At 35.1% G+C, this 27,014-nt stretch overlaps 1 long non-coding RNA gene and 1 pseudogene across 2 annotated transcripts in view; one reads left to right on the plus strand and one right to left on the minus strand.

The window, feature by feature from the left end:
- LOC309615765 overlaps window positions 1–27,014 on the plus strand; it is a 268,971-nt gene that overhangs the window by 218,812 nt on the left and 23,145 nt on the right. The gene's annotated exons all lie outside the window — the stretch shown is intronic.
- On the minus strand, window positions 1,687–25,301 carry LOC309615584 (ATP-dependent RNA helicase DDX3X pseudogene; annotated as a pseudogene). Its single transcript has one exon. The product of its transcript is annotated as an ATP-dependent RNA helicase DDX3X pseudogene (transcript).

Raw genomic sequence — 27,014 nt, forward strand, 5'->3', positions numbered from 1 at the left:
CCATTTACATTTAATGTAATTATCTATATGTATGTTCCTATTACCATTTTCTTAATTGTTTTGGGTTTGCCTTTGTGTTTTTCTTCTCTTGTGTTTCTTGCCTAGAGAAGTTCCTTTAGCATTTGTTGTAGAGCTGGTTTGGTGGTGCTGAATTTTCTTACCTTTTGCTTGTCTGTAAAGTTTTTGATTTCTCCATTGAATCTGAATGAGATTCTTGCTGGGTAGAATAATGTTGTTTGTAGGTTTTTCCCTTTCATCACTTTAAATCTATCCTGCCACTCCCTTCTGTCCTGCAGAGTTTCTGCTGAAAAATCAGCTGATAACCTTATGGGGATTCCCTTGTATGTTATTTGTTGCTTTTAATATTTTTTCTTTGTATTTAATTTTTGTTAGTTTGATTAATATGTCTCAGCATGTTTCTCTTTGGGTTTATCCTGTATGGGACTCTGCACTTTCTGGACTTGGAGGCCAATTTCCTTTCCCATGTTAGTGAAGTTTTCAACTATAATCTCTTCACATATTTTCTCAGACCATTTCTCTTTCTCTTCTTCTAAAAGAAGCATGGTCTACCTAGGAAATGAGGTGTCATTGCTGAGTTGTTTGCAAGGGGTGGTGTTGCCACTGCCCTCACATGCCAGCCCTTGCCTCCATAGGCACTGGGAGGGCTTCCCACCAGAGAAAGTGTGCCACTGTCTGGTGCAACTGCTTGCCAGTTTCTGCTGCAGGCACATCATGCACACCCTAGTTGTGGCTGCCATACCCCTCCATGGCCTGAATGAGTAAGTGTGCCCCAATCAGTCACTGCTTTCACTCCTCTTGCCTGTGTGGGGAACAGAAGCCTGAGGGTGACACACATACAGAGGTGTGGCCAGAAACAAAGCTGAGCACCAGGGGTGGTGCAATTAAGGAAGAGGATCAGAAAGCTCTCCATGAAGCTGCACAAACCATGAATTAAATCCCTACAATTGCCTTGGTAAACCCTGGAATATCTGAATAGAAAACGAGTGTTCCCACAACTGAGACCAGTTTAGCTATAGCAACAATGGACTTTGGGAGCAAGTACACGCAGGAATTGGGCCAGGTCAGAGACTGAGCTGGCCCCACAGGGCCCACAGGAGGTCCAGAGGCCTACCTAGAGGTATTTGACGGCCTCCTTGGGAGGCAGATGTTGGCTATGGCTCACTGTGGGAGCAAGGACACAAACAGAGGAGGCCCAGGAAAATATGCTTAGTACTAGTATTCTTTTTTTGTGTGTTTTGTATTGTTCCATTGTTGGTGTTGGTGTTTTTTTTATTTATTATTTTTTATTTTTTTACTTTTTAATATTTTTTTTTAATTTTTGTATTTTTACTTTACTTTTTTGTTCTTTTGTGGGGTTTGTTTTTCTTGTTTTTCTTTTTCTTGGTCGTTTTTATGTGTTTAATGTTTTCTTTGCTTTCTTTTTTCTTTTTATTTATTAGTTTGTACTTTGTATTTGTGGGTTTTTTTTTTTTTTTCATTTTTTGTTTTTGTTAGTTTGGAGCTTATGGATAGCTTTCATTTTTGAGTGTTTTTGTTTGTTCTGTTGTTATTTGATTTCTTCTTTTTTTTTTTTTTTTCTTTTCTGTCTGCTTCTTTGTTTTTATCATTTGTCTTGGGTATGGTTTGTCTGTTTGTTTTCTTTCTTCTTTTTTATGTGTGTGTGTGTGTGTGTGTGTGTGTGTGTGTGTATTGTTCCTGTTTGTTTTTGTTTTTACTGTTTGTCTTGAGTTTCATTTGTCTCTTTGTTTTCTTTTCCTTTTTTTTTTCTTTCTTTTTACTCTGGCACTGCTGTGAAGCTTGTGGTCTCTTGGGTCCCCAGCCAGGGGTCACACCTGGGCCTCCAGGGTGGGAGTGTCGAGTCCAGGATGCTGGACTGCCAGAGAATTCCCAAGACAAGGGAATATTAATCAGTGTGCACTCTCCCAGAAGTATCCGTCTTGACACCAAGACCCAGCTCCATCCAACTGGCTGCTGGATCCAGAGCTGGACACCACACACCAAACAACCAGCAAGACAGGAACACAGCCCCACCCATATGCAAACAGGATGCCTAAAGTGGTACGAAGCTCACAGACACCCCAAAACACACCACATGATGTGGCCTTGCCCATCAAAGGGAAGAGATTCAGTTCCCCCCACCAGTGCACAGACACCAGTCTCTCTCACTAAGAAGCCCACACAAACACCTGGACTGACCTGACACACCAGTGAGCAGATAAAAGAAGCAAGAGGAACTATGACCCTGAAGCCTGCCAGAAGGAGAACATAAACAGAGTAAGTTAGACAAAATGAGATGACAGAGAAATATGTTACAGACAAAAGAGCAAGGTAAAAACAAATAACACCAAATAAATGAAGAGGAAATAGGCAATCTACCTGAAAAAAAATTCAGAGTAATTATAGTAAAGATCATCCAAGATCTTGTAAATAGAATGGAGGCACAGATCAAGAAGATACAAGAAATATTTAACAAGTACCTAGAAGAACTAAAGAGCAAACGACCAGTGATGAACAACACAATAACTAAAATGAAAAATATACTAGAAGGACTCAGTAGCAGAATAACTGAGGTAGAATAACAAATAAGTGAGCTGGAAGACAGAATGGTCGAAAACAATTCTGCAGTGCAGAATAAAGAAAAAATGAATGAAATGAGTACAGTCTCAGAGACTTCTGGGACAACATTAAATGCACTAACATTCAAATTGTAGGCTTGTGAAGCTGCATGGAGAGCTTTCCGATCCTCTTCCTTAGTTGCACCACCCCTGGTGCTCAGCTTTGTTTATGACCCCACCTCTGCATGTGTGCCACCCTCAGGCTTCTGTTCCCCACACAGGCAAGAGGAGTGAAAGTAGTGACTGATTGGGGCACACTTACTAATTCAGGCCATGGAGGGGTATGGCAGCCACAACTGGGGTGTGCATGAAGTGCCTGCAGCAGAAACTGGCAGGCAGTTGCACCAGACAGTGGCACACTTTCTCTGGTGGTAGTCCCTCCCAGTGCCCATGGGGGCAAGGGCTGGCATGTGGGGGTGGTGACAGCCCCTCCCCTTGCAAACAACTCAGCAATGGCACCTAATTTCTTAGGCAGACCATGCTTCTTCTATGGGTACTCCCAGCCACAGAGCCCTTCACTCCCATCCCTTCTGTTATATCTGCACAGCCAACAGTGCTCCTCTCCCCAATCCACTCTCTTAACCCCACACTTTAACACTCAGCCCCTGCCAGCAGTGATGGATTCCCATCTCAGGCAGGGGTGCCCAGGGCTGATTCCTGAGGAAGCTTTGTGATTGGTGGTGCTCAGGACCCCAGAGTCTATGAGGGTGGAAGAGACCTTGGCTTGAGGGAAGGGTGAGCCTGCTTAGATGAGTGCCCTTCCCAGTGCCCATGGATGCTGAAGCCAGCAGGTGGGGAAGGAGGTTACATTGACAGCCCCATCCCTTGCATGCTACTCAACAATGATGCCTTGCTTCTATGGTGTCCTGGGATTTTTCCACAAACTTTCCTGGTTGGGGAGCTCCTTACTCCTGTCCCTTCAGGTTGTCTTTTCACAGACAACAGCTGTCCCCTCCCTGGGTCCACGTTCCAAACCTCACTTTCCAGCATCCCGCCCACTTCCACAATAGGAGACACACAACTCAGGCTGGAGTGTGCAGGGTGGCAGTATAGACCAAGTGCACAGTTCTTACTTTGTCTTGCCTTCCACACACTGTCTGCTGCATTCTCCTTTGATTCCCTGAAAGTCCCTTTCTGTCCCAGCCAATTTGCCCACCATGAGGAGGTTTTTCTGATTGTGGAAACCTGTCCTCACCTTCAGCTTCCCACCAGGATTGCTGGCCCTTTTTTTGATTCCTCTTTTCTTTTTTTCTTTCTTTCATCCTACTCAGCTGTGAGGAGATTTTTCTTGTCCTTGTAGGTGTCTGAAATCTTCCACTGATGTTCAGCAAGTACTCTCTCAGAATTGTTCCATTTGTAGATGTATTCTTGATGTACTTGTAGGAGAGACAAATTCTGCATCCTCCTATTCTTCCATCTTAACTCTGCTCCCTATCATTATATTTAAAACTTATAGACACAGGTTAGAGATATAAGACCATATATTTCCTTTTTTTTTTCCTTTTGGCCTAACAATCTTCAATACACTTTATCCATTCAGTTATTTTACATTGTAGAATAGTCACCTTTACTTGAGGACATCATTTACTTTTATTTGAATACTCTTTGAAAAGAATATCTTAATCATCACATTGAATTGTAGCATTTTCTATATATGATGCACAAGTAATACTATGTCTATAGTTAAAAAATAATTTGTCACCATAGAAAGGGAAACAAACTAAAATTATGATAAATAAGATAAAAACTAAAGTCAATAACTTATAAACAAAGAATATAATCAACCAGTTAGTGACCAATACTTAGGGAAATATTATATTTATATTTGCTACCATAAGAGAAGTCTGTCATATCTCAATTCCAAGCATTTGTAATATAGCTGGCTCTATTTTCAGCTCTTCATATGCATCAATTCATTTAATTTTTACAAAAATCTAGTGAAGTAGATGTTACCATTTTCCTTTTATAAATGAGGAAACAAATACAAAATAATATGTAACTTGTCCAAGTTTGCATATAAGGAAAAAAGAGCTGATTTTCACACCCAGTTGTTCTGTATCCTGAACCATTGCTCTATACTGTTCTTTCATGAGGTGCCCAAGTACATTTTATTCTTTATGTGTACCTATTCCTTTTTAAATTGTTTCTTGGTAAGTGAAAAATATGTTCTCAAGCTTGAAGTTATGTAATTAGTTCAGCCACAATTCAACAAGTCAAGTCTATTGATCTTTCAGATGCATAGAAGAAGCTCATGACATTGGCAGAATATCTATTAATATAAACACATGCAATTGGGAAAAATTATTTTCCTGTCTACTACTACTTTGTTGGGTTTACCTAACGTTTCACTATAATTGTTAGGGAAATAGTTATGTCTCAATTTAATGTAACAAAGCTTACCAAACTGATGCTAAATACTAGTCAATTATTTAACTTTTTGTAATTCCATTTTTTTTTTTTTTTTTTTTTTGCTATACAGCAGGTTTGTAATTCCTGCTGTAGGAATTGCAGGAGGGAGCTCATTGCAAAACTATATCTTTGGGAGCTCATTGCAAAACTATATCTTTTTATTATTATTTTATTTTAGTAAAAAGTATGTTTTTCACTATAGTGAGATTAGAGGATCAAATGACAATGAAATCTAGACAAATATAGTTTATAGTCTTTATTTGTTTACTTGTTTGTTTATTTAGTCTCTTGGAAAAAGAATGCTGAACTTACTAAAGTGTTTGTAACTTGTAATGCACTGGGCCATTTTAGCTTGAACCTGTGACAAATGCTGGTTCTGGATGGCCCTCTGCTCTCAGTCAGGCAGTGGAATTGATTTACAACCTCCTGAGCCCTTCAGAAATATCCCTTTTTCTTCCAGGACTCAAATTAAGTTAAGGCTCTTTAGACACATTTTATATTCTAACTAAAAAAGAAATGAGTATAAAAAGAGTTTTCAATTTTAGATTTCTCAGTCCCCAGCTTTAATTATAATGGAAATTATGTTTTGTTTTCTAATATGAACATAGAAAAGGACAAATTTCAATAGAATAGTGATGTGGTGTATATTCCAGACGTGTTAGACCAATAAATAAAAATAAAAGCTGAGTAAAAAATCACATTTTTAACCTGATTCATGATACGGAAGCAAGATAAACCAGTGAAGCATATTAATCACAGTGAGTGAGGCTTTCTTATTATTTTTCTCATCTTTCTTTCTTTTAACTTCTGCTTTGTAGAATATTTTCTTAAATACTTAAAATGAAAAATTAAAGCTGATATATTTTTGAAGTGCTGTTTAGGAGAGAATTTTTTTTTTAATTAAAGCAACAGATGTAAATGTGGTTAACAGGATATATGTAATCAGAATAAAGACATTGGTGAACTTTTAGTTCATGATTAAGAGTTTTTAACTTCTGCCTTTAAGTCTCACAATAAATCTCATTTCTTTTCATTCTTCTAGATTTTATTCCTTGAACTCTTTTCTGTAAACACCAATCACTTGAAACTGAATATCTAGAAGATCAGCCCTTTCAAGTCATATGTCCTACCTTACTAAACTAGGCTAATATAGAAAATTCTAAGGGACGTCCCTTTTTTTGTTCTTTTTTTTTTTTTTAAATCATTTGCTCTTTCCATTCAAGGCAAATGTCACCACCAACTACTAAAGTATTATTGCAGGCATATTTTATTCATATAGTAAACATTAAAAACTGTGATTTAGTTGAATTTTTCTTAGACTCCAAGACTGCTTCTAAAAATCATATAAGACTAACTCACATTCATGACAGATTTATTAAGGACAAGTGATATATTAAATCCTTGGAAGTTATATTTTACATTAAAGGTAAATTAAAACCATAAATTAAATGTGTACACAGATGAGCCTAGTATTAGCAAACTGTAATCAGGTACTGTTTAATTTTCCTGTACTAGATAGATTCATCAGGACCCACTGAGTCTCTCTGGTAATTTTCCATATGCCCCATATGTCTGACATTTTCTTCATTAGAATCAGATCTCCTTACAATCATAAGGCAAAGCACATTTTTATATTAGGGAGAAAGGATGGCGTTACTATCTCAATATTTTAATCTGGAAAACATATATCTGCTATTCTCTATAATGACATATTTGGGAAGTCAAATATCCTTAAAAGGACATTTACTATAATAAAGTCAGTCTACTCTTTAAAAACTTAAGTAATGAGTAGAGTTTTGTGTGTAAATGTGTGCTTAAGTTTAAAATGTATAGATTTACAAAAAAAAAAAAAAATGCCGAAGTTCAGTAAATTTATTTTGTCAAAACAATTGATATCTTGAGCATTACTGAGCCAATAGGACATCAAAATAAAAATTTTCTAAAGTTAAAAGCATATTACATTAACAAACAAATGATTTGCAGTCACAAAATTATAAATGCAGTTTGGGTTGGGCTTAGGTGGAGGTGAGTTAATCCAAACTACAGCAATGGAAGTCTTCAAACTATCTTCTGAACAAGACCACTGATTTTTCCTTTCATCTCTTTTTGCGACATTGAGTTCCCTTTAAGAAAAAAAGAATCAATGGAATATCACAGTTGGTAATTTGCTACAAATTATTGAGACTATACAAGGTATAATCTGGCTAAATTACATGTGGTTTCCATATTAGCTTGTTTGGCAGGATGATCTACTACAAAGTAGGCTAGTTGCCCCACTAGTCAATCCCCTAGTAGTTAAAATTTCCTCTATATCCATCACTGTTATAAAAGCTTCCATAGCCACATCCACCAAACTCTCTGCAGCTGCTTCCATCACCTCTGCTGTTGCCAGTACAGCTGCTACTGAAGCTGGAATTGCTAAAAACACTACTATGTGGATAACGTCTGGCACAAATCCTCCACAGAATCTATTACTCTTAGAATGTCCATGACAGCTACCCTTGTACTGGTGTTGATATGCCTTATTTTCAAACTAAGATGGCACATATTATTTAGCTTACACAAGAAGATCCAACAAACCCTTGGTCATATTATGTTCCTCTTGTTAAAGAACAAGGTGGCAAGGCCAAGGTTTCCTGCACATCCTGTGCAGTCAATGCAATATACATTTTCTTCAATACCGTTTGGCAAGTCAAAATTGACAACTTGTTTCCCATTTGAAATGTGCAGTCCTCTTGCTGTTCCTGCTCTAGCCACTAGAATTGGGCTTTTTCCTGAGAGGAACTGGTGAAGACTTCTTCATCATCTCTCCAAGATCATTCTCCATGGATACTGGTACAAGCATATCCTTCATGGTGTAAAAAGTCCTCCAGACTATCCGCACCCTTTTGGACTCCACAAACACTAAGGTCAATGAATTCTTTCCTGTTGCATTTAAAAGGTTAATCAGAAATAACTGTTTGTCTTACTCTTTTCATGTGAGGTTCTCAGAGGTAGAGTCAATATTCTTGCAGACAAAAAGACGTATTCATCCAAGAAATCATGAGCAAGTATCTGTATTTCCTTAGGGAAAGGAGCACTAAACATGTTATGGTAAACTCCCTTTGGTGGCATAATGTCTTGTTCAAGTATTCCATATGTCTGAGGTTCAAATCCCATATCAATATCAGATCCACTTTATCCAACACAAGTATTTGTGGAACTCTAATATTTTCTCTTTCCGTCATGTCTACCAGGGCTCCAGGAGTAGCAACTAACATGTGCCATCCACATTCTAAGTATCGAATCTGCTTACCAATATCAGCATCACCATAAATGATGTAAGGACTATCTCCAGGCCAGTATGAAAATTTTCTGGCTTCCTTATAGATTGGTACTGCCAAATCTCTCTTGTTGGTGCTAATACCAAAGAGACTGGATATTGGATACTGCCCTTACCTTCTGTTTTCCTTCATGGCCCTCAAAGTCTCTCCTTGACCATCTGAATAAATCTGACTCAAGATCGGCAAGAGAAATGCTGCAATTTTTACAGATGCTGTTTGGGTACAAGACATCAAGTGTCTTTTCTCTTTCATAAAAAGAATAGCACAAGTTTGCAGTGGAGCCAAGTGAGTATAACAAGTAAGCGTGATGTTTCTCATAATAGTTTCTCCCATCTTAACATCAATAAAACTTTCAATGTGTGGGAGATAGCTATTGCCTTTTGCCTCAATTGAAATGTCATATTTCTCAAAGTTAATCCCAGTGTTATCTTCAGAAAAAAGTTCCTGTTCCAAGCAGTCACTTGGAAATGGTTTTGACCAAACATCTTTATCTATTTGTCACACCAATGACAGTTTCTGCCACGTTCAAATTTTCCAAAGCCACATCTGTCACCATGGCAGCCAGTGTTGTTATAGTCACTCTCCTCACTATCATCAAACCTTCCCTTTAGTCACTTCCACCATCACTGAAGAAACTAGACTTTCCTCTTGAATCATTATGAGACTCAAAATGCTACATGTATCCTTATCTTTACTAGAACTCCACCCTGAACTGTCTTTATCGTAGACTTGTTTAGTAATTTCTTTGTTCCTTGAATGAAAAGGAATATAGCACCCTTTGCCGGCTGTCCTTCCTTGACTCTGATTATCTGGAGAATTCATGTTGCTGGTCCAGCCCAAGGGCATTTTCTACTGACACAGGATCCATCCGTGAAGAACACAGAGAACTTGGAATCTCCCTCTGCTGCTGAGTATGTTGGATGAACAGTAAATGCCTCTCACTGGAGAACTGTGGCTCTCTAACACATATAGAATTTTGTTCCAAAAACTGAGGTCTCCAGATATATAACCATGTTTGAAAGAAATGTCTTTGAACAATTTACAATTCAAAAATAGCTTTACGACATTATCACCCAATGATTATAAGTATGGCTAAGAAAAATATTTGATAAATGTGTATTTTAATGGTTTAAATGTTTTCTAAATAAATTTTAAATTATTTAATTATTTAAAAACCACCTTTTCAGATGTGTTTAATTAACACTTCTCTAATCAGACTATCATACCAGGTTAAACGTTATTGTATATATTTCAGCCAGAAAGACTGATTGAGATTTTATAATTTGTTTTTTCCTTGTTTATTCTATTCTGAGTTACAGTGTAACTTAATGGTCTATACTTTTCTCTGTGAAAAGGAGTTAAGCTTTTGGGTACTAAGCAAAGAACTGTGAATTCACTTAATGGTTTGCAAGTATCACAATGCCACAAAGTAATAGTGCAAGTGAAAACTATCATTTTAGAGGTTGCTTTGAATTTCATTTTTGACCACAAATGAGTTTATATCAAATATTATGTGCAGTTAGAATCACTATAACTCTGTGGATTTGGGAGTATATTATACAAACAAACAAATTCATGGCTAATACTTCTTGACATATTCAAGGTTAAATGTTGACAAGTGCAATGCAAACTCTTCACCCTCCCATTTTAAATACTGCAAGTAAAATACAACATGTGTAAATGCAACAGGTTAATAGATTTCCATAATCCTAATTCTATAAATAGAATTTTTCAGGTCTCAAGATGCAATGCAGATAATCCAATGTCCAATACAAAATAAATTATTTTATTATTGATCTTTCCTGGATTATGCACAGATGAAGTATAATCAATACTTCTTTGTGATTTTTGTTCCTTTGAAATTGATAAAGTATAATACCATCTAATTTTTAGAATAATATGATTTTCAGCTGTAAAATACTTATAAAAATACATATCCAGCCTTTCATTACCTTATAGATAAAGAAATGGGGATGAAGAAGTTAACTGACTTGTTGATGTCAAGCTTGCTATCTAGTGACAGATTTGAGAGAATAAGTCAAGATACTTGATTACTTTGTCAATGAAATATTCTGTACGAGATGCCACCCTTCCTTTTAAATTAACACTAATGCATAATAAATGGATGTTTTACATAGATACTATTATTCCTTTAATGCAGCCTTCTCTGCTTTACAGTGATCATGCCTTCTGGATTAACTGGAAAAATAACTATCAGATTTCTTCTTTTTATTCTGAGTACACAGTTTTCCCGAACTCCACCTTATGTGAAATTTTCTACCTCTACCAAAACCCAATGAATAACAATATGAATTTCTTCTCTTTCCCAGGTATTCAGAAATTTCCCAGAAATAATTACAACAAAACTCTCCAGGAGAATATAAGCCATATGCTGAGAAATTTTGTGTTTGACAGGAATTTAAGCATTCTTGGTAAAGAATGTTTAAGTATGGGAATGATATACACTATTTCAACATACAGATTTCCTCTGAGGAAGTAGAACTGGAGGGGACAAGGAAGATCAAGTTTTAGTTCTATACATGAAGCTCTTTCTGTCCTTCCTTCTTTTTCTCCCTCTCCCAAACCCTCCTGCTTTCTTTCTCTTCCTCCTTTTCTTTTTCCCTAGTTTTAAAATTATAATCCGTATGGTGTTAGAGAATGTCCTAATTTCATGCGGACACAAAAATAAACTCAAAATGGATTAAAGACCTAAATGTAAGACCAGATACTATAAAACTCTTAGAGGAAAACATAGGCAGAACACTCTCTGACATAAATCACAGCAAGATCTGTTTTGATCCACCTCCGAGAGTAATGAAAATAAAAAAAAATAAATAAACAAATGGGACCTAATTGAACTTAAAAGCTTTTCAATAGCAACGGAAACCATGAAAAGAAAACTCACAAAATGGGACAAAATATTTGCGAATGAAGTGACCAACAAGGGATTAATCTCTAAAATATACAAATAGCTCATGCAGCTCAATATCAAATAAACAAACAACCCAATCAAAAAATGGGTGGAAGATCTAAAAAATCATTTCTCCAAGGAAGACATACAGATGTCCAAGAGGCATATGAAAAGATGCTCAATATCACTAATTATTAGAGAAATGCAAATCAAAACTACAATGTGGTATCACCTCACACTGTTCAGAATGACCATCATCAAAAAATCTACAAGCAATAAATGTTGGACAAGGTGTGGAGAAAAGGCAACCCTCCTACACTTTTGGTGGGAATGTAAATTGATACAGCCACTATGGAGAACAGTATGGAGGTTCCTCAAAAAACTGAAAGTAGAGCTACCATATAATCCAGCAATCCCACTCCTGGGCATATATCTGGAGAAAACCATAATTTGAAAGGATACATGCACCCGGATATTCATTGCAGCATTATTTACAATAGCCAGGACATCGAACAACTTAAATGTCCATCGATGGAAGAATAGATAAAGAAGATGTGGTACATATATACAATGGAATATTACTCAGCCATAAAAAAGAATGAAATAATGCCATTTGCAGCATACATGGATGGACCTAGAGATTGTCATGCTGAGTGAAGTAAGTCAGACAGACAAAGACAAATATCATATGATATTGCTTATATGTGGAATCTTAAAAAATGGTACAAATGAACCTATTTACAAGACAGAAATAGAGTCACAGATGTAGGATACAGTTTGGTTTCCCCTTGGTAACCAAATTTATGGTTACCAAAGGGAAAAGTAGGGGGAGAGATAAATTGGGAGATTGGGATTGACGTATCCAGACTACTATATATAAAACAGATAACTAATAAGAACCTACTGTATAGTACAGGGAACTCTATTCAAAACTCTGTAATGACCCACATGGGAATAGAATCTAAAAAAAGAGTGGATATATGTATATGTATAACGGATTCACTTTGCTGTACAGCAGAAACTAACACAACATTGTAAACCAACTATACTTCAATAAAAATTAATTAAAAAAATAAAGTGAAGTAAATATTGTGGTACATGCTAGAGAGACTATTTTTTTCTGATTTTATATATGCTTCAATACAGCATGATTAAAAATAAATAATCAAAATATTTGAATAAAAAAAATGTACCCGGGCTTCCCTGGTGGCGCAGTGGTTGAGAATCTGCCTGCCAATGCAGGGGACATGGGTTCGAGCCCTGGTCTGGGAAGATCCCACATGCCGTGGAGCAGCTGGGCCCGTGAGCCACGATTGCTGAGCCTGCGCGTCTGGAGCCTGTGTACCGCAACAAGAGAGGCCGCGATAGTGAGAAACCCACGCACCGCGATGAAGAGTGGCCTCCGCTTGCCACAACTAGAGAAAGCCCTTGTGCAGAAACGAAGACTCAACACAGCCATAAATAAATAAATTAATTAATTAATTTAAAAAAAAAAAGAATGCCAAAGAGATTATCGGGAATCCATGATGACCACTAGGTCAAATTAAAAAAGAAGAAAAGAAAAATGTACCCTAATTGGTAACTACAGAAATTGGTAGATTAACAAACTATATTTATATAATTTTAGGAGAGAAGCTCAAATGAGGTAACCTTCAATATATACTTTAGCTTAAGTTTACATTCTGAACCCTAAGCCCCCAAGTGAAATATCAAAACATTCATCTTTATGGTTATTTAAATTGATAGCAAACATTCTCAAAGCTGTATAGTGTGGGGTTTATTTTGAAGAGATTAGTGTTCCCTTGGTCTCTTGAATTGACTAATTCGTTCTCCTAAACTGAGAAAGATTAAATTTATTTATAGGTCCTCAAACTTTTATTATTTAAATTATAAATATTCCCCAAACAAGCTAAGCTATTCCCCATACTAGCTGTAAAAAAAATTAGCAGAGACAATATATGTCTACAAATACTTGTGTTTCTAATCTAATGGATAATTAGGTAACTCATCCCCTTATTATCACTGAGGTGGAGGTGGATCAGTGAGGAAGTCTTGCAAAAATCTGCATATTGACAAACTGTTAAAAATATTTTCTTCCCAGCCCCAGGATTGAAAGCTATGCCACTAGATCCATATTTTTTAATAATAATTTTTCAATCCCTTTAATTTGTCCCTCCCACAGATAAATAAAAGGAAACTATCTGATTTCTTAGATAATGACTTTACAGAGTTACTTAGATTATTATTATTATTATTATGAAGATGATGATTATTATATTAACATTATTAAGATATAACAGATTCATCTATGCTGAAGAACTCCTCAACATAAGTGATTCCAGCAAGTATCTTACCCAGGGCACAGTCACATCCATCAGTTGACTCCCACTCTGAGCTATAATATTCAGTTAGTTTCATTGAGTTTAGTTGTCAAAAACAATAAAGTGATGTAGGGTTTTAAGTTTTCTCTTCATTTCTATATCTCCTTGTTCTTGTCATCCTTTTCATTTTTTTCAAGTTCTAGCTCCTTTGACTGTCACTAACTGTTTGATTGATTAAGAAATGATCAAGCATTTATAGAGCCTCAACTGTGTGCTACACAATATGTCAATGGCTTTTCCAAACATCAGTTCCATGGACTGTGTAATCATCCAACATTTAAAATGAAGAATTTGAAATTTAGAGAAATAAAGAGTGGTGGTCAAAGTAAAACAAAATAAATCCTAGATGAGGGTTTAGCTCCAGACTTTCTGACTATAAGTCTGTTACATCATAGACACCTCCCTTAACTTGGCTGCCTTGTTAATCTTTTCATTTATTTCTATATTTCTATAAAGTGAGGTAATCTGCTGTCACATTGTTTGGTCTTTAATTCCTTCCTTCTTTCCTTCCTTCCTTCCCTCCTTCCCTCTCTCCTTCCTTTCTTCCTCTTTCTTCTTTTTGCCAGTAGTGATATGATAATAAATTTGTCTTCAAAATAAAAATCTTTGACATTTGAGCTCTGATGACCATTTAGTGTCTTTATAATAGATTCTTATAGCATATACACCACAAAATCCCTATTCTTGGTGAGAAAATAAAATTTAAGTATTATTTCTACTACCTTTATGTGATTTTTCTGTCTTATGAGCAGTTAACAGAAATGTATTGGCTGAATCACATAAACTGTCTACACAGTGGAGTCAGTATTAATATCCAATTTATTATACAGTTAGTGAACTCACAATTTTAACATGCTAATAACTTGTCTGATGTCAGCCAGAAAGTCTGAATGCCAGTTGCAAATATATTAAGAATTATATTTATTTTCTAACCTTTCTGTTAAGCACTCACTTTCCTTTAATATTGATAAACAATTGTTTTAGATTCTCAGTATTCATGAATTATATGCCAGCCTGAAAAAAAAACATATTATTAAGACAATTTACTGAAGTTTATGTAGGTTATATACTGTCTAAGTCCATTAGGTGCTATAACAAAATGCCACAGACTAGGTAGCTTATACAAAATAAATATTTATTTCTCACAGTTATGGAGGCTGGAAGTCTGAGATCAGGGGGACAGCATGTCAAGTGAAACTTTTCTTGTGTCCTCACATGGCAGAAATGTCCCAGGATCTCTTCACAACCTCTTTTATAAGGCTCTAATTCCATTCACCAGAGTTCCACAATAATGACTTAAGCACCTCCTAGAGGGCCTAATACCATCACCTTTGGGGGTTAAGACTTCAACAGATGAATTTTTGTGGCAAATAAACATTCAGACCATAGCATCTATTTATAGTTAAAACAGCTAGAAGTTTGGTGATTTGAATTCTCATTTGTCTTATATTTGGTTGCCTATAGGAAAGTCGTTCTACTTCTTTGATTTTCTTTTCAGTATCTTAATCTAGTATACTACAATAAATTTTTTATGGCAAGGTTGTTATGAGATCAGTTAGATTATATAAGTACCAGAATTTCAGCCATATAGAAAGAATGTATTCTTCTACAGCAAGATCAGGTTTTGTCTCTCTTTAACAATGTGTGCTTTCTTTTTAAGCTCTAAAATTGAATCAGTTAATATTAAAAGTCTTTTTAATTGTCCATTAGTAAATCATAAACACCTAGAAAATAAATAAATTTTGTCTGTCTTACTTGTGTTGAATCCCTTTCTAGTAGATTTCTGGCACACAGTAAAATTTCAATGAACATTTACTAAATAAATAATAATTGTGAGGTTTCCAGTTCTGCATGTAAGAAGTATAGAAGCCACCACTTTGTCCCAACACAAGTAAAAGCTGAAAGACTGAAAAATCTTCTTCAATTCTTCTAGAATCCCCAATAGAGGTGAGGACAGAAGGCAAATCACTGCTCCCAAAAGAGATTGGATGGACAAAAAAATGCAGAGAATAACAACTTAACCAAAGCAGAGACATGAGCAGAAACTGCCATGGGAGCCAGTGCCCAAGTAGGAAAACCAGAACTGCAATTGTCAAATTGCTGGAGGTTCAGTGTGGACAATTCTGAGAGTTAAAACTCCATAGGGAATGAGTCCTGGCTTGGGGAGCACAACGTGATATTTACCTCCAGGAGTTCAACCAGGTCCCCACCCTAAATATCAGAGGAAAATCCCCTCCTACAACAGGCAGAGGCTGGGGAAAACAAATCATTTGGAAATACACCAGAGCACTCTGTTTTAGCAAAGCCTGCCCTCAGCAGAAACTAGTTCATTGGAACCTAACCTGCTGGCATGTTATCAAATCCTAACTGACTGGGAGAAGGAGAAAAAAACTCCAAAAAACAAAGAAACACCCAAGACCACTGTAGCCAACCTCTCTCCCACCTAAGGGGAGTAGAAAAAAATTTAAACACTTGTGAATATCACAGTCCAGAGGCAGGCATAGGCTCACTAAAATACTGAGCCCTAATCACAGGAATAAAAATGTTTCCCCTGAGCCCTCAACACCACATTAGTGAAGGACAATTTACAGCAGTTCCTTTATCCAGTCCATCCTGTCTGGCTATCAAGAAAAATTATATGGTATATCAAAAGGTGAAAAACACAACTTGAAGGGACAGAGCAAGTCAGAACCAGACATGGCAAGGATGTTGGAATTATGAGAAGGAGAATTTAAGACAACTATGATTAATATGCTAAGGGCTCTCATGGATAAAATAGACATCATACAAGAATAGATGGGCAAGGTAAACAGAGAGATGGAAATCCTAAGAATGAACCAAAAAGAAATGTTAGAAATAAAACTCAGTATAATAGAAATGAGAAAGGCCTTTGATGAGCTTACTAGTAGACTGGTCATGGTTGAAGAAAGAATCTCTGGGCTCAGGGTATCTCAATATAAACCTCCCAAACTGGAAAGCAAAGAGAATAAAGACTTAAAAAAAAATAGAACAGAATATTCAAGTACTGTGGGACAATAATAAAACGTATAACATATGCATGATGGAAATGTCAGGACAGAAAAAGAGAGAAATAATAGATATTTAAAAGAATAATGACCAATAATTTCTGTAATATAATGTCAAATACTAAACCATAGATTCAGAAAGCTCTGAGAACATCAAGTATGATAAATGCCAAAAAAACCTACATGTAGGCATGCAATTTTCAAATCATAAACAATCAAAGATAATGACCCAAAGACCTTAACAGACATCCCACCTAAGATGATATAGAGATGTCAAATAAGCATATGAAAAGATGCTCCACATCATATATCATCAGGGAAATGTAAATTAAACAACATTTATTAAAATGGCTAAAATCTGGAACACTGACAACAGCAAATGCTGGGGAGGATGTGAAGAAACAGGAACTCATTGCTCATGGGAATGCAAAATGGTACAGCCACTTTGGAAGAGAGTTTGACAGTTTCTTACAAAAGTAAACACATTCTTATCATATGATTCAGCAATTGTGCTCTTTGGTATTTACCCAAAGGATGTGAAAACTTATGTCCACGTAAAACCTGTATATGGATGTTTACAACAGCTTTATTCACAATTGCCAAAATTTAGAAGCAACCAAGAGGTCCTTCAGTGGTGAATGTAAAAATAAATTGTGGTACATATAGACAAAGGAATATTATTCAGTGCTAAAAAGGAATGAGCTTTCAAACCATGAAAAGTCAAGGAGGAACCTTAAATGCGTATTAATGATCTAAAGAAGCCAATCTAAAAAAACTACATACTATATGACATTCTGTAAAAGCAAAATTATGAAACCAGAAAAAGATCAGTGCTTGTCAAGAGTGGGGGGCAGGGAGTGATAAGGGATGAATGGGCTGAGCACAGATCATATTTAGGGCAGTGAAAATACACTGTATGATGTTAGAATGATGAATACATGTCAGTGTACGTTGGTCCAAACCCTTAGAATGTACATCAAGAGTGAACCCTAATGTAAACTATGGACTTTGGGTAATTATGGTGTGTCAAGGTAAGTATATAAATTGTAATAAATGTACCACTCTGGTGGGGGAAGTTGGTAATGGGGGGGACTATACATGTGTGGAGACAGGGGATATGTGGGAAATCTCTGCATTTTCCTCTCAATTTTGCTGTGAATCTAAAATTGATTTTTAAAAGTCCTTTAAAATAATAATAATAATTCTGAAGCATATGAATTTCTTTCTGTATCCTATAGCCAACACAAAATAGGTAATAACATGCTCATAAATTTAAAAATGAATATAATGCTGTAAAAGTTAAAAAAATAAAAGTAAATTTATTATGCTTTCATATTAAAGCAATTGAAAATCAATTGTAAATAAATTCACTTTAGTAAAATATGTAGATATGGATTTAAATACAATTTCCCAAAATTATAGTTAGTTTTATAAACTTATACTTATCTCCATTTTAAAACATCTGAAGAGATTGACATATATTGATGTTAAAAACAGAAAGTTTTAGAGGTAATTCTTACGCTGTGACTGTATGTCCAAAATCCTACTTCCTACTGTCCACAGGAAACTGTCTCCTGCCCACCATATTGCACCACATCCAGTAAAGTTGCTTGAACTCAAATGTTTAGCCCAAAATATAACCAGCTTTCTCATCTCCCAGCTCAATGATAAACAATGCTCTCTCTACTGAAGTAAACTTCTATATCCCTAAGTTTAAATTTTTACTGGATATGATGCTGGGAATTGAGTTATGGGAAAACTTTTACCTAAGCATTTTATTTATGAAGAGTGTTTTACCTGAAGTATCATTCACTGGTTGTTCCCTATATGTCTGAACTGTAAACACGATAACCTCTAAGTCAATACACCATAGATTTCCACAGAACAGAATTTAAAAAAGAATGAGTGTTTTTTGGCTTCTAATACAAGAATAAAAAAATAATTATGGTGAGATTTTGCCTGTAAGATGGCCTTTAGAATGGAGGCTTTGAGAATGTGTTATTGTTTTTTAGAGTAGCATTACTGTTATAAAAATAACAAATGTTAAGTAGTGGGAGGAACAGAATTGGCATGATTTAAATTACAATATTTTTTGTGAGACTCCAGATTAATATACTCTGATTACATGTGGAATTTAATTAAATTATTTCATTTATTTCATTTCAATACCTGCATTCTATAAATAGCATTAATATAGCACTTTCATTCAGATCACCAAATATTTACTGAGTGACATTTGAGAACTGTGATCATGTGATAAGCACTAAAGATTGTAAAATGAATGACATGTTATCTCTTTTTTTTTTTTTTAGTACTAGTACAACCTATAGGGGAAGACATTAGAATAAAATTATCATTTAATTGCAGTGTGTAAAATACTATATCATATGAATGTAGATTTTCAGTGGCAGATAAAGTGATCAAAGTAGCATGTATAGGAAAAAAAACATCAATAGTGCGTATCAGCAAAACTATTATCTAGTCCAGGTTTTTTCACTTTCTTAATGTGAAATCTTGAGAAAATAGTTTCACAGTTGATCAAGTTTCTTTAATCATTAAATGATTGACCATTACTTAAAAGAGCTAATATTTCTTGTGAAGCTTCACTTTATATAAAAACCTACTCCAGATGTTCCTATGAATACGAAGATCTCACTGAGTAAGAAATGAAGCCTTAGAGGTAGTACATAAAGAGAGCCTAACATCAAAGAATAATATCATTGTGTTCTACCCCTTGCTAGTTAATGCATTTGGCAACAAATCACGCAAATCACTATTTTCTAAGATCCCAGAGGAAAAAATGTGTAATTGTCTGAAACATGATGGAAAAATGGAAAAGACAGCACATGAATTCAGCTACCTACATGAGGAAGATAGCATTTTCTATTTTTTTAATTGCATTTATACTAGTTTCTGTTAAGGTAGCAACTAACAATAAAGATAAAATACAAAAGACATTTCAAAGTGTGATTTCCCAATACAAAATCAGATGACCCTGGGTAACTTTGATGTTTCTATTTCTGCTTTTGATCTAGGTGAGTATGTTATAACATGGGGTGGGGGCTGATGAGAGTAAAGGTGCTAAAGTACTTCCACTGAAGTAAGTGAGATTGCAGAGTGAAACTGTAAAGCTTTCCCCACCATAAATGAATTCTCGTTCATTGAAAGGATATAGACCTCCTTATGCTGACAGAACTATTCAGTATTTTCTTGCAAAATTTATCTCTAATAATAAATTAAAATATATTTTCCCTAAATGAATATCCCTTCCTCCTAAATTAAAGTTTAAATGATTTTTGTTGCAAACTGATTTTTCTTTTGCATTTACTTGCAAACATGGGGGAGAGGGAATGAATGCAGTGTTAGATACACTCATAAACACATTCAGTTCATGTAAAAGGAAATTTTTATCTTTCCAGAGGTTATTAATCAAAAACTAGTTCCCAAAGTAGCTAACATTTTGTCAACAAGATAGATGAATATTAGACTACACACAGAACCTGAGATGTGCAGAATACATAAGTGCCATACATTCTACAAATTTCTGCACAAATATATTCTCTAAAAAGTGATTTTTGTGAGTTTTTGTTCTCTAATGATATTACTAGAAATTATTAGGGCATACAATAAGGGGTACAAGATGTTAAGACAAAGAGTTTAGAAAACACTTTTACTACTTGTCAATCAGGGAAAATACTGAGTGCCTGCTGTTTAAGAAAGTTAGTCCTGGGGATATATAAACCATTAGACCTTGAAAAAAGTGATGTCTAAAATGTCCTATTACCCCCATAGGTAGCTATATTTTCCATCTGGGTGAATTGAGCTGTGCAAATTAGTGTGTGATCACAAACCAAGACCAAAATAAATCTAAGTCATGAGGGAAAGATATCAAACAGGAAGGATGAGAGAAAAGTAAAGAAGAACCCCTGTCTCTTTTTCCAATTGCTTTCCTATTCGGTTTTCAAAGGAATCTGTGTTGGGTGAGAAAGATTATGATTTTCAGATCCACAGACAGATTTTCTTATATATATTGGAAACAGTGGGGGATAGAAAAAAACATGGCCTCAAGGTAGAATGAGCAAGTCAATAGTATCTGAAAAGATTCAATGAATTGGAAAGAATTGTGTATTCTTAAACAATCTACAAGCTTGGCTAAATTAAGTGTATCTAAAGGGAAATCACAGTTCTTTCTATTTTGGAAATAATTTTTTTTATGTTTAATAAAATCAAAAATATTTAATTGTATTTTACTTTAAACCAAACTGAACATTAAATTCCTTATAATTGTATTTTTGATTACCTATTACAGGCCATTGTTCTACACTTACCCTAAATGTGTGTAAATCATACAAACACACACAAACATACATAGGGTTTGAATATAGATGAAAACACATATGCACCAAGAAGGTATAGAAATGTTTATTAATCACATACTAAGACTTTCTAGGGAGAGCAGGGTTGACTCCCAAGCGGGTCCAAAAATGGTTTGAAAAAGCAGGAAAGGAAGACTGGCTTGGGTTTCTGCAGCATGGGTCTGGTATTGTGGGGAAGGTTTCCTATGTGACCACTGGGTTTCTGTGGTTTGAACTTCCCGTGAGGGCTAACGGAGGTAGCACTCCACCTTTCTTACAAGCCTGCCCAGATCAGTTCTGTTTTATGGCCTGAACGTGGTCTAATTCTGTAAAATCTTTCATGTATGCTTGAGAAGATGTGTTTTCTGTTGTTGTTGAATGGAGAATTCTGTAAAGTCAATTTGATCAAGTTCATTGATAGATCTGTCCAGATCAACTCTGTCCTTCCTGATTTTCTACCTGCTTAATCTATCAATTTATAACAGAGAGGTTTCAAATTCTCCAACTTTTTATTTGATTCTATTTTTATATTTTCTTTTTGTGTGTTATTTATCCTTCTGTTTTTCTTAAAACTATTTTAATGGTTGTCCTAGAATTTACAATATGTGTGTTTACATAATGTATGTGCACCATCAAATTTCACTATAACTTTCTGTGTGGTGCGGTTACTGTCAGAAGCTCGGCTGAGTTGGGCTAGAGAGAACTGAGCTGCCGGATGTCAGAGGAGCCAATTCAAGCAACAAGCCAACAAATGAAAGAGTTTAGTTTTTAATCATTTACCCCAGTGGGCAATAAGCAAGAGGCTAGAACGAAGTAACCCAGCTCTCACTTTTCATTTTCCTCCGTGGAACAGCGCACCAGTCAAGGGACAGATGGAACAGCGCAGGTGTGCGGGTTGGCTGGCTGCTGACAGCCTGAAGAGAAGGGTCTGGCACTTTTAAGGATCCTAAGTTCAGGGAGGGCTGAAGATAGTAGACAGGAGTGGAAAAGTACTGGGTACTGAGGCAGAATGGGGAAAAGTGTCTTCATGGTTTCCTGCCCCGTTGTATCCCCTTTTATCCCCCTTAAGGAGGCATCATCAGAGGAGGCTGAAGAGGACTTCCTCCCAAGGCCTCAGATGAAGAGACCTCAGAACGAAGGCACAGGGGCTGTGGCTGCATATGTGTGAAGAGCTTACTGTCCAGGGGCCTCAGACCTTGACGCAACTCTCTTCAGAGACTGCAGTGCAGCTTTGGCCTGTAAGACATGACAGGTAAAGCCTTTATAATTGCCTACAGTCAGGGCTGAAAAAACTCACATTGGTTTTTAACCAGGAGCCAACCTCTTCAATTACCTTTAAGAATTTATCCTCAATTCCTCCTTCCCATACCTTGTGACATTGCTGTCATGTATATCAATTATCCATAGGTTATATATTCCTGATACATAGTTACAAAATTGCTTTAAATAAGCAGTTGTCTTTCATATCAACAAAGAACAAGAAACAAGTACTTTATTTTGTTTTCGTTTATACCTTTGGCAACCCTCTTCTTTATGTAGTTCCAAGTTTCTGACCTATATCTTCTTTTTATTTTTTTCCTGCCTGAAGAACTTCTTTTAATGTTTCTTGCAGAGCAAGGCTTCTAGAAATGACTTCTTTCATTTTTTTTCTGAGTCTTTATTTCTTCTTCACCTTTGAAGGATAATTTCACAGGATATAGATTGGATATAGATTTCTAGGTGTAGGGTTATTTTTTCCTTTTAACGCTTCAAATGCTTCAACCCACACTCCTTTTTTTGCATGGTTTTTGATGAGAAGCCTGCTGAAATTCTTACTCTTATTTCTGTCTAAATGAGTGTCCTTTTTTTCTTTATCCTCCTTCAATATTATCTCCTCTTTTTTTCCCCTGCAGTTTGAATATGGTATGCCTAGTTGTGGGTTTTTTTGCTTTTTACTTTTTATTAAATCTTTCTTGGTGTACTCTCAGATTCTTGAATTTATGGCTTAGTGCCTGTCATTAATTTAGTAATTACTTATTTATTAATTTACTAACTGGTCATATTACTTAAAATGTTTCTTCTACATTTTCTCTTTCTTCTCTTCTGATATTCCAATTGTGTGTTTTACTCTTTAATTATTATAATTATCCTACACTTCTTGGATGTTCTGTTCATTTTCTTTCCTTATTTTTATTTTATTTTAATTTTTAATTCATATTTCTCTTTGTATTTCAGTTTGGAAAATTTCTATTAACCTATCTTCAAGTTCACTGATTCTTTCCTCACCTATGTAGAGTCTATTAATGAACCTATCCAAAGCATTTTTCAGTTCTGTTACTGTATTTCTAATTTATAAAGTTCCCATTGATACTTTCTTAGCGTTTTCATCTGTTACATTATTGACATAATCTATCATGTTGTTTACTTTTTCCTTTTGCATTCTAACTTTAATAATTTTAATTCTCTCATCTGATAATTCCCACATGTGTCATATCTGAGTCTGATTCTGGTAGTTGCTTTACTTTTTCAGAAGGTTTTTTTCTTTCCTTTTAGCATGCCTTGTTTTTTTTTTTTTTTTCCATTGAAGCTGACATTATGTAAAGTAATAGGGATTTAAATACATAGACCTTCAACATGAGGATTTATGTTAGTCTGGCTAAGAGTAGAGCTATGTTAGTGTACATTGTAGGCATAAGTACAAACGATATCATATTTCTTTAATGTCCTTATGTTTGTCTCCTCGTGCTTTAAAGCTTTCCTTTGTACAGACCCTTAGAGGGAAAGTATGTTTCAGATTTCTCATAAGTAGTGATAAACAAGTCTTGGAACACAACTATGCTGAAAATTATGGCCTACCTTTAAAGGGTAGATCTACCTGAAACTTGAAGAAAGTGCTATAGCTTAATCCTAGCATTAAAATTTCTAAGAAAAAAAACTGACTTAAAATGTGCATTTATTACTTTGATGATCTGTTTTTATCTCTTAATATCATTTATTTATTATGCATCTTTTTTTCATTTTCATAGAGATGCAACATGGAGGTACATTGTTTAGGAGTAATGTTGTACTTATTTGAGGCTTCATTATTTCAAAGGAATCAACAAAATTTATAGTGGGAAAGGGGAAAAGGAGGAAAAAGAGAATAAGATTCAATACTGATATGAATAGCTAAATCTAAGGGAATAAGTAATTATATATTCATATTCAGAAAAATGCAAAATATTTTAGCAATAGGGTCTCTCTTTACTCAAAGGTAAAGTTTGATTTTCATCCATATTTCACAGTAGAACAAATAAATCCCGTGCAAAATGAATTTTAGAGTTTTATAATCTGCCTTATGCTGAAGAGTGTATGGAAGAAAATCCTTAAAATATAAAGAAATGCTTTCACCAAAATCGTTTTGGGGAGTTATATACATAACAGACCAAGGGTGAATTTACTATTTGAGTCACATAATCATAACTGTCAGATTCCATGGAACAGCACACATGACAAACCGAAAGCATAAACCACCTGATATTTTTTCTTTGTGTTCAGGGATGGAGAGGTTAGTAATGTATTTCCAATATATCCTTCTAATTCCCTCTGTCTTCTCACTGACTTAAATGCCATCAAAGGAAACTAGCTTACTAAGTTTCAGCAGCCTCTGATCTTGTGAGGATTCTAGGTACCATAAGAAGTTATTATGAAATGGTTTTATTTCTTCCCCAGTGACTGAACTTTCTGGAAGTGCAGCCCAATTAGGCCTGAGTAATGTCTCCCAGAAAAGATTGGGTTCTATAGAAGAGATTAATAGAGATTAATAGAGGTACCATTCTGAAAATGGAAACAAACTATATGTCCTTGTAACCTCCATAACTGTTTTTTAATCTTTATTTTCTGTAACTTTTAAGTTTATTCCAAATTTATTGATATATGATTTACATATTAAAATAGTCACTCTTTTTAGGTATATGATTTGGTGACTTTTGGAAAATATATGCAAGCCCTGGCACCCAGTAACTTGACTTCCATCCTTATTGTTTTGCTTTTTCAAGACTTTCATATAAATAGAATCAGATAGCATGGCATTCTCATTTCCCATTCTTCGATCCTCAAATTTCTGAGATCCATCTATTTTCTTTTTTGGGAAGGAGGGGCAGGGTAGGGTGTTGTACCAGCAGTTCATGCTAAATAATATTTCTTTTTATAGATGTTCAACCATATGTTGAACCATATGTTCAATATCCCAGTTTTTGGGTATTAGTGATTATATACAAGCATTATATATAAATATATATATATATATATATATATATATATATATATATATATATATATAATGCTTGTATATAATATATACATATATATTATATATATATATATAATATATATATATATATACATTTCTGTTGTGGAGTGGGATAAGTGGGTCACATCAAAAGTTGCTTAATTTTAGAAGCAACTGTCAAACCATTAGGCAAAGAGGCTGTGTTAATTTGAATTTCCATTGGCAATACATGAACAATCCAATTGCTTTGCACCTTATCAGCTATTGGTACTGCCAGGGTTGTTATTATTCCATCCATCCATCAATCCATATCTATCTAAATATCTATCATCTATCTATGTATCTACCTATCATCTTTCATTTATCATCTTCATATTGTCCATACTGGAATGTTTGTAGTGATATTTCATAATTTAAATTTGCCTTTCTCTAAAAGCTGAAGACATTGAGATACTTTCATGTGCTTATTTATAATCCTTATCTTTACATGAGTTGTATGTCTTCTTACTACTGAGTTGTAAGAATCCTTTAACAGATATGTGCTCTGCAAATGCTTTCACTCATTCTGTAAGATATCTTGGAGATAAGCGATCTATCTGAAAAAGAATTCAGAATAAGGATAGTAAAGATGATCCAAGATCTCAGAAAAAGAATGGAGGCACAGATCGAGAAGATACTAGAAAAATTTAACAAAGACCTAGAAGAACTAAAGAACAAACAAACAGAGATGAACAAGACAATAACTGAAATGAAAAATATACTAGAAGGAATCAATAGCATAATAACTGAGGTAGGAGAAGTGATAAGTGACCTGGAAGACAGAACGGTGGAAATCTCTGCCATGGAACAGAATTAAAAAAAAAAAAAAAAAAAAAAAAAGAAAAGAAATGAAGACAGTCTTGGAGACCTCTGGGACAACATTAAATGACCAAGAGTCAAATTGTAAGCATCCTGGAAGAAAAAGAGAAAGGGTCTGAGAAAATATTTGAAGATATTAGAGTTGCAAACTTCCCTAATATGAGAAAGGAAATAATCACCCAAGTCCAAGAAGTGCAGAGAATCCCATACAGGATAAACCCAAGGAGAGACATGCCGAGACACATATTAATCAAACTAAAAAAAATTAAATACAAAGAAAAAATATTAAAAGCAACAAATAACATACAAGGGAATCCCCATAAGGTGATCAGCTGGTTTTTCAGCAGAAAATCTGCAAGCCAGAAGTGAGTAGCAGGATATATTTAAAGTGATGAAAGGGAAAAACCTACAATCAAGAATAGTCTGCCCAGCAAGGCTCTCATTCAGATTTGATGGAGAAATCAAAAGCTTTGCAGACAAGCAAAAGCTAAGAGAATTCAGTACCACCAAAAGAGCTTTACAATAAATGCTAAAGGAACTTCTCTAGGCAGGAAACACGAGAGAAGGAAAAGACCTAAAAAAACAAGCCCAAAACAATTAAGAAAATGGTAATAGGAACATACATATTGATAATTACCTTAAACGTAAATGGGTTAAATGTTCCAACCAAAAGACGTAGACTGGATGAATGGATACAAAAACAAGACCCACGTAAATACTGTGTACAAGAGACCCACTTCAGACCTAGGGACACATACAGACTGAAAGTGAAGTGATGGAAAAAGATATTCCATGCAATTGGAAATCAAAAGAAAGCTGGAGTAGCAATACTCATATCAGACAAAATAGATAAAGGATAAATCACA

Source organism: Balaenoptera borealis, assembly GCF_965194805.1.
Source record: "Balaenoptera borealis genome assembly, chromosome: 18".
In the NCBI taxonomy this organism is placed as follows: Eukaryota; Metazoa; Chordata; class Mammalia; order Artiodactyla; family Balaenopteridae; genus Balaenoptera; species Balaenoptera borealis.